Below are 7,719 nucleotides of genomic sequence, written 5' to 3' on the forward strand. Positions count from 1 at the left end.
GAGAGCTGTCAGGAGGTGTGCTGAGTGACATTTTAATATGGGGCACGTTTCTCATATTTTAAATGGACCAGAAACCAAACTAACCCCGTTGCCATTGACTCCGACTCATAAGGACCCTGTAGGACAAGGCAGAACTGCCCAAGAGGCTTTCCAGGGCTGTCATCTTTACAGAAACAGACTGCCACATCTCTCTCCCAAACAGCAGCTGATGAGTTCAGATGAGCGCTTAAGAACCGGGGCTCTGGCTCACACGGACCAAAATCCAAGCCCCCAGCCTGTGAGCCAACTTTGCCTCCTAGCAACCCCCCCAGGTTTCAAACGTATAAATCTTTCCGGAAGTAGTTGGTCTCATCTTCCTCCCGTGGAGCGTTTGAAACTGATCTGGTTAACAGCCAAATGCCTTACCCACTGCACAGGACAGCAGCAATAAAATGGCACCTAGGATCTCCCTTTCTGGAAACATCTGCTGAACAGAAAAGGAAGGATTTTCCTTCAAAAATGAAGAAATGGTGAACTGATGAGGCTTGAAATAAAGCAGATGATAGGATGAGGGTCTTGTGATTGGATAACAGAGATAAAGGATTTGGAATCTTGGGGGGAAAAAAAAAAACTCACTCGAATCGTTTCTGACTCATAGCGATCCCTCCTTGGGTTTCTGAGGCAGTATCTCTACAGTATCAGATTGCCCAATCTTCCTTCCGAGGAGTGGCTGGCTGGTGGGTTTGAACCACGAGCCTTCTGGTTAGCAGTCAAATGCCTTAGGCAGTATACCACCAGAACTCCAGTCTTTCGTAATTCAGGACAGCATACCAAGCTCACCCTGTCATTACCTCATCGTAGTTCAGTGGACTAATTTGAAAGATGTTAGCAGCTTTTGAGAGTTTGAATAACCTATTCATTCTTTCATTAAGGGTATCTAAACATTTTCTTTTGATTACACACATTATTTAAGTGTACTTCAAAGTGATTATAATGTACTCTGTGCAATGAAAATTTATACTTATTTTGGAAGTCCAAGCAATTCTTTTGAGCAACATTTTGTACAACCTGTTCTGGTTACCTAGCTACTCTGGAAAGAATATACCAGCAATGGGATGGCTTGAACAAACAGTTTATTCTGTTACAGTTTGGAGGCTTTAAGTCTGAGTTCAAAGTGCCAGGTTCTAGGGGCTGGGTGAAAGCCCTTCGACCTTGGGCTTCAGCTCTGCTTCCTGCTCCTGGCCCACTGAAGCTAGAGGCTTTTCTTCACTCAGACAGTGAAAAGACAAGTAAAAAGGCACAGTCTTGATGTTACCAAACCACACAGCAGGCCATTCATTCAAGTCCACTGAAAGTCCCAAGGTCGGCAAAGCATGGCAGGCTGCTGAACAATGACATGGCTATATGCAGGGTTCAAGCATGCCATTAGCTAGAGACTGTCCCCAAAGATGCTGCTTATATGAGGGAAGAAACCACATCCTTAAAGCAGCTAGCTACTCAGCTGCTTGTGGTTAGGTAGATCCACCATGGAGTTGATTGCCAGTCTCATCATGGGGGTATAACTACCACCAGGTGCCCAGCCACTCAACCAGGCCTAGTCAAGTTGACACACAAACTTAATCAACACACAACCCGACAGACACAAGGAAATAGCTGACAACCCCCTGAAATGTTATAGCTAATCACAAAGAGTAATTGTTTGATGTAGACAACCCTAAGAAAGTATTTATTTTATACTGTACCCAATATTGCAAACCAATACCAAACCCACTGACATTGAGTTGATTACAACTCATAGCGACCATATATGACAGAGGGGAACTGCCCCATAGGGCTTCCAAGAGTGTAAAACTATGTAGAAGCAGCAGACTGCCTCATCTTTCTCCCATGGAGTGGGTTTGAACCACTAACCTATTAGTTAGCAGCCAAATGCTTTAACCACTGTGACATCAGAGCTCCTAGGTTCAAGGTGTTGTGGGGCTTCCCTCACAGTGTCCGTGTCCCAGGAGCAAGGAAGTTCTCAGGTAGGGCATAAACTGCCGCTGACTGACTGATCAGCCAGACAGACTGGCCAAAGGAAGAGGATGAGAGAGAGGAAGAGAGCAGACTGCCAAAACGTTCTCTGGGGCTCACATCCCCATAGCATCCAGGATCCTGGAGTGAAAGACCATTGGAGGGCTTTCTATGCACAAAGCCATATGTGAACACATACCTGCACTGTGAACTAGGAGTCAGCCAGGAGAAAAAGAGAGATTTATGGGACTCAAGGAAATGGAGACCTTGTAATTGAACCTTGAGGAGTTGTAAAAGAATGAACACAGTAGACATATGTGGCCCATTGGCTGATTCCCTAAGGATCATTAGGACAATATGGACACCTGGGTGGTGCAAGCAGTTAACATGCTCCTCTGCTAACCAAACGGCTGGAGGTTTGAGTCCACCAAGAGATGCCTCCGAAGGTTTTGGTGATTTACTTCCCAAAATCAGCCCCTGAAAACCCTTTGGAGTTCAGTTCTACTCTGGCACACATGAGGCCAAGGCCACCTTGAATTAGAGTAGACGTGACAGCAACTGGTCTTTGAGGAACAATAGGATTTGTGTTTGCCTTTTGCTGTTGACCCTCACTCATGTGTAATCACGACATGGTAGATGTTTGGGGGTGATGACAAGAGGGATTCTCACAGGTTAGATAACATGAGGAGTAAGGGCTTGGGGAGTATAAAGGGGTATGATTGAAATGATGGACCACAGATTCCTAGATCAGAAGGGAGAAACAAAGAATTCCTGGGTGGAGTAAATGGGTAAACACTCGAGTATTAGCCAATAGATTGGTGCTTCAAATCCACCCAGAGACACCTCAGAAAAAAGTCCTAGTCATCCATTGTGAACAATCACAACCTAGAATTCCCTATGAAGCACAGTTCTACAGTGCACACATGGGGTCATAATGAGTCAGAATCAACTCCCTGGAAACAAACAACAACATCAGGAGTAGAAAGAGAGAAGTAGGGTTGGCCAACTAGATAGAGGACTGTAGAAAATTATTTGCTTCAAGAATGGTCATTTATGTAGGAGGAGTTTGCGTAAAACACTGAAGATGTGGACATTTGCTGCAGGAATATAGTTTTTCTGAGTTATTTCTTTATGAGCAGGAGCATTTTGGGTGAAGGTGGATCTAGGTGTAGAACTGAGTATCTAAGTGTGGAGTTGTGCCTGAGGAGGCACAAGATTGTTGTTGAGTGTCATGTCGAGTCAGTTCTGACTCACAGCAACCCCTGTACAGAGCAGAACTGCCCCATAGTGTTTCCCAGGCTGTCATTTTTATGGGAGCAGATGGCCAAGTCTTTTCTCTTGTGGAGCCTCTACATGGCTTTGAACTGCCAGTTTTTGTATAGCAGCTGATCATTTAACCATTGTGCCCAGGGCTTCAAGAGGCACTACTGGACTTGTGAAATTATAAGGTGATTGGATGATCCAATGCATGTTATTTTTATTAGGTGCCGTCGAGTCAGTCCAACTCATCGTGATCCCACACACAATAGAATGAGACACTGCCTGCTGGTGCACCGTCTTCACATTCCTTCCTGTGCTACAGCCCATCATTGCAGCCACTGTGCCAATCAATTCTATTGAGGGTCAACCCCTTTTTCTCTGACATTCCACTTTATCAAGCATTGGATCCTTCTCCAGAGAATGGTTCCTTCTGACAACATAGCCAAAGTAGGTGAGACATGGCCATTCTCGCTTCTAAGGAGCATTCTGGCTACACTTCTTCCAGTACAGATTTGTTCAGTCTTCTGGCAGTCTGTACTATTTCAGTATTCTCCACCATCACCACAGTTAAAGGCATCAGCTCTTGTTTGGTCTTCCTTATTCATTCTCCAGCTTTCACATACATATGAAGTGATTGCAAATGCCATGGCTTGAGTCAGGCGCACCTTAGTGTTCAAAGTGACACATTTGCTCTTCAATACTTTAAACAGGTCTTTTGAATCAGATTTTCCCAATGCAATACAGCATCTGATTTCTGGAATGCTGCTTCCAGGGGTATTGATTGTGGATCCAAATAAAATGAAACCTCTGAAAACTTCAATCTTGTCTCCACTTATCATGACATTGCTTATAGGTCAAGGTGTAAGGAACTTCATTTTCTTTATGTTGAGGTCTAATCCATACTGAAGGCTTTAATCTTTGATCTACATCAGCAAATGCTTCATCCTCACTTTCAGCAAACAAAGTCATGTCATCTGCATATCACAGGGAGTTAATGAGTCTTCCTCCAAACCCGATTCCCTGGGAAAAGAAAAAATGCACTGTATAGTAAAACAGAAAAGAAAAAAAGGAATAATATCAATTCTTGGGATACAAATAAATTTGCCATCCCTGTGTCCATATGACAATGTTCTAGGCATGGTGGTGAAGGAGATCTCATTGCAGATGGTCACAGTAACTGAGAAGAAGGGCAGAATGTGAGTGTTAAGGCAGTGACATCACCAGGTTTGGTGTCACCCAGTGCAATAACCCATGGTGTCATATTCCATGGATCTCCTCCCACAGCAGACCATAGAGAATCTGGCCGGGAGCCCCAGTGCCGCAGCCTTTAGGCTCTCCTGCACTGCGGCCTCACCCCAGAGGCCACACAGTCTAAGGGACACCCTGAAACTCCTGCACCATCAGCAGCATCCTCCTGTGCCTGCATCTGTTCCTGCCAGTCTCTCACACAACAGCACCCACAGCTCTCACTGCACAAAAGTTCAGAGACAGTTATTTTGGTGTCACTCTTCTGAGAATGTCACCTAGTGAGGTCAGCATCCCAGCACTCCCCTAAGGAAGCACTGAGTTAAGGCGACAGACGTGCCTGTTGTCTCCTAACTACAGGCTCTGGATACAATTTCAAGACTCCTTCCACCCAGTTCCCACAGCTTTAGCATGAGCTGACTCCAGCCAAGGTCTAGGGCTGACTCCACCCAGGTTTGAAAAATCAAAGCCAAATCAGTTCCTATGAGTAGACTTGACTCATGGTGACCCTATGTGTGTCAGAGTAGAACTGTGCTCCATAGGGTTTTCAATGGGTAATTTATCAGAAGTAGATCACCAGGTATTTCTTCCAAGGCACTTTCTTCTGATCACTAGGATTTATGTCATTCAGTGCAGTAACTGGGTGGACTTGAACCACCACCAACCTTTGAGCTAACAGCCAAACATATTCCCCATTTGTACCACTTAGGGCCTCCTCTCCACCACTTGTCTGTCAGTTTGTTGTACTGGGGTGGCTTGTGTGTTGCTGTGAGGCTGTAGGCTACACCACAGGTATTTCAAATACCAGCAGGGTCACCCATGGTGGGCAGGTTTCAGTGGAGCCTTCAGACTCATACAAACTCAGAAGAAGGTAGGAACCAATCACTTCTCAAAGAACTGTCCAGGGAAAGCCTTATGAACAGCCATGAAACACTGTCTGATATATTACTACAAATCTTCATGAATGGCCCTAAAACAGTGTCTAATGTACTGCTGGAAGATGAGCTCTCAGGTCAGAAGGGATTCAAAACTGGGGAAGAGCTGCCTCTTCAGAGTATAGTTGAACTTAATGACTTGGATGGAGTAAAGCTTTTGGGACCTCTATTTGCTGATGGGACACAACTCAAAATGGTAAGAAACAGCTGCAAACATCCATCATCTTCTGATGATGTATGAAGTATGAATCTAGGAAAATTGAAAGTTGTCAAAAATGAAACGGAACACATAAAGATTGATACCTTAGGCATTAATGAGCTGAAATGGACTGGATTTGACCACTCTGAATCAGACAACCATATGATCTACTATACTGGGAATGACAAATTGTATGGCATTCACCATCAGAAAAAGTGTTTCAAGATCTATTCTGAAGTATAATGCTGTCAATGATAAGATTACATCCATATGCCTACAAGGAAGACCAGTTAATACCAGTATTATTCAAATTTACACACCAACCACTAAACCCAAAGACAAAGAAATTGAGGATTTCTAACAACTTCTACAGTCTGAAATTGACCAAACATGCAATCAAGATGTACTGATTATTACTGGTGATTGCAAAAGTTGGAAATAAAGAATAATCACCAGTAGCTGGAAAATATGGCCTTGGTGATAGAAATGATGCCAGAGATCACATGATAGGATTTTGGAAGGCCAAAGATTTATTCATTGCAAATACCTTTTTTCAACATAAATGGCAGCTATAAACATGGACCTGACCAGACAGAATACACAGGAATCAGATCGACTACATCTGTGGAAAGAGGCGATAGAGAAGCTCAGTATCTTCAGTCAAAAAGGCCAGGAGCTGATTTTAGAACAGAACATCAACTGCTTGTATGCAAGTTCCAGTTGTTTGTGTGTGTGTGTGTGTGTGTGTGTGTTAGAGAAAGAGAGAGAGAGAGACTGAGACAGAGACAAAGAGACAGACAGAAAGACATACATACTCATAGAAAGACACTGAGGGACAAGATGTACCATGACTAATGTGAGGGTGATGGTTTCAATTTGAGGGGACTGGAGAGGCATGACTCCCTCAGTAATCACAAAGAGCTGGGACCAGTGGGGTTGTTTCCAGTCACTCACCAGTGAACCTTCCTCAGGTTAGCCACCACTATCAATCCATGTCCCCCCATCCATGGAAGTGGACTCCCTGCTTAGGAGAAAAGTTGATTGTGGGACCAGGTCTATGGATCCCCTCCCCCCTCCCCCCACTAAGAATGGGAACAGTACTTCCAACTCTCCTATTTACCTTCTCCCCCTCAAACCCAGTTCATTTTGACTGCATAGACACAGTCCTCATGTATCTGGCATCTCCACGTCGCTCTGCAAAACCCCACACCCAGTAAGATGTTCCTGCTTCTCAGGTGGTCGAGCCCCTGAAACAGCAAACTCTTTCCTGAATTTGCCATCCATCATCACACACCATTCCCATTCCGGGGAAAGTACCTGCAGCCATTGTTGACATATGTGTCCAGGGTGGTTAGGATACAGTGGGAGGAGCTGTCACTTGGAGTTCAGCCATGTGTATGTGAGCTTGGGCCCAAGGGGAAGGCAGGGTCAAGGTGAGCCTGTAGTGTTCCAGTCTTGTGAGAAGTGGACACTGGGTTACTGCGGGGAACATCTGTCTGTCTTTCAGCTCATCTACCACCCAAATGAATCCTCACAAATGACATAAAGTGAAGCAGGATCCCTGCGCAGGTAAGACACTGTTTCTGCTTTTCCTTAAGAGCCCTGTGGTACAAAATCAGTGTCACACTCCATCCAATCATAAACGAGTGGGCATATTCTCAGGAATGTCTGAGGCTGCATCCTTGCTTTTCTGGTCAGATGTTCTACAGTTGATCTGCGATGGGATTTGGCTTCTCTAGGCCACACCCTTAACCCCCAAGGGAATCTTGCATGCCTTCACCTCCCAATTCTGCTTTCTCCTCATATACAGACTCAACCACTGTGCAGCAGTATCCCTGGTGTGAGTGCCACCTGCCCCTGGAACCATCCCAGGTAAACATTGCTGTCCAAACTCCAGGTTCCAAGGGAGGTACAGAGGATGTCTGTGATAGTTGAAGATGTGTCAACTTGGCTGGACTCCAGTTGTGAGTGGTGGTTCCCATGATGGATCACATGACTGCATTCTAAGCGGCCGGTCGGCCTAGGGGGAGTTTCCCCAGGGGTGTGGCCTACCTGCAATACTATCCCAGGGACAAACTGGAAGAACGG

This window comes from Orycteropus afer, unplaced genomic scaffold (assembly GCF_000298275.1).
Source record: "Orycteropus afer afer isolate SDZICR_OR568_19922 unplaced genomic scaffold, OryAfe1.0 scaffold00774, whole genome shotgun sequence".
NCBI classification, from domain to species: Eukaryota; Metazoa; Chordata; class Mammalia; order Tubulidentata; family Orycteropodidae; genus Orycteropus; species Orycteropus afer.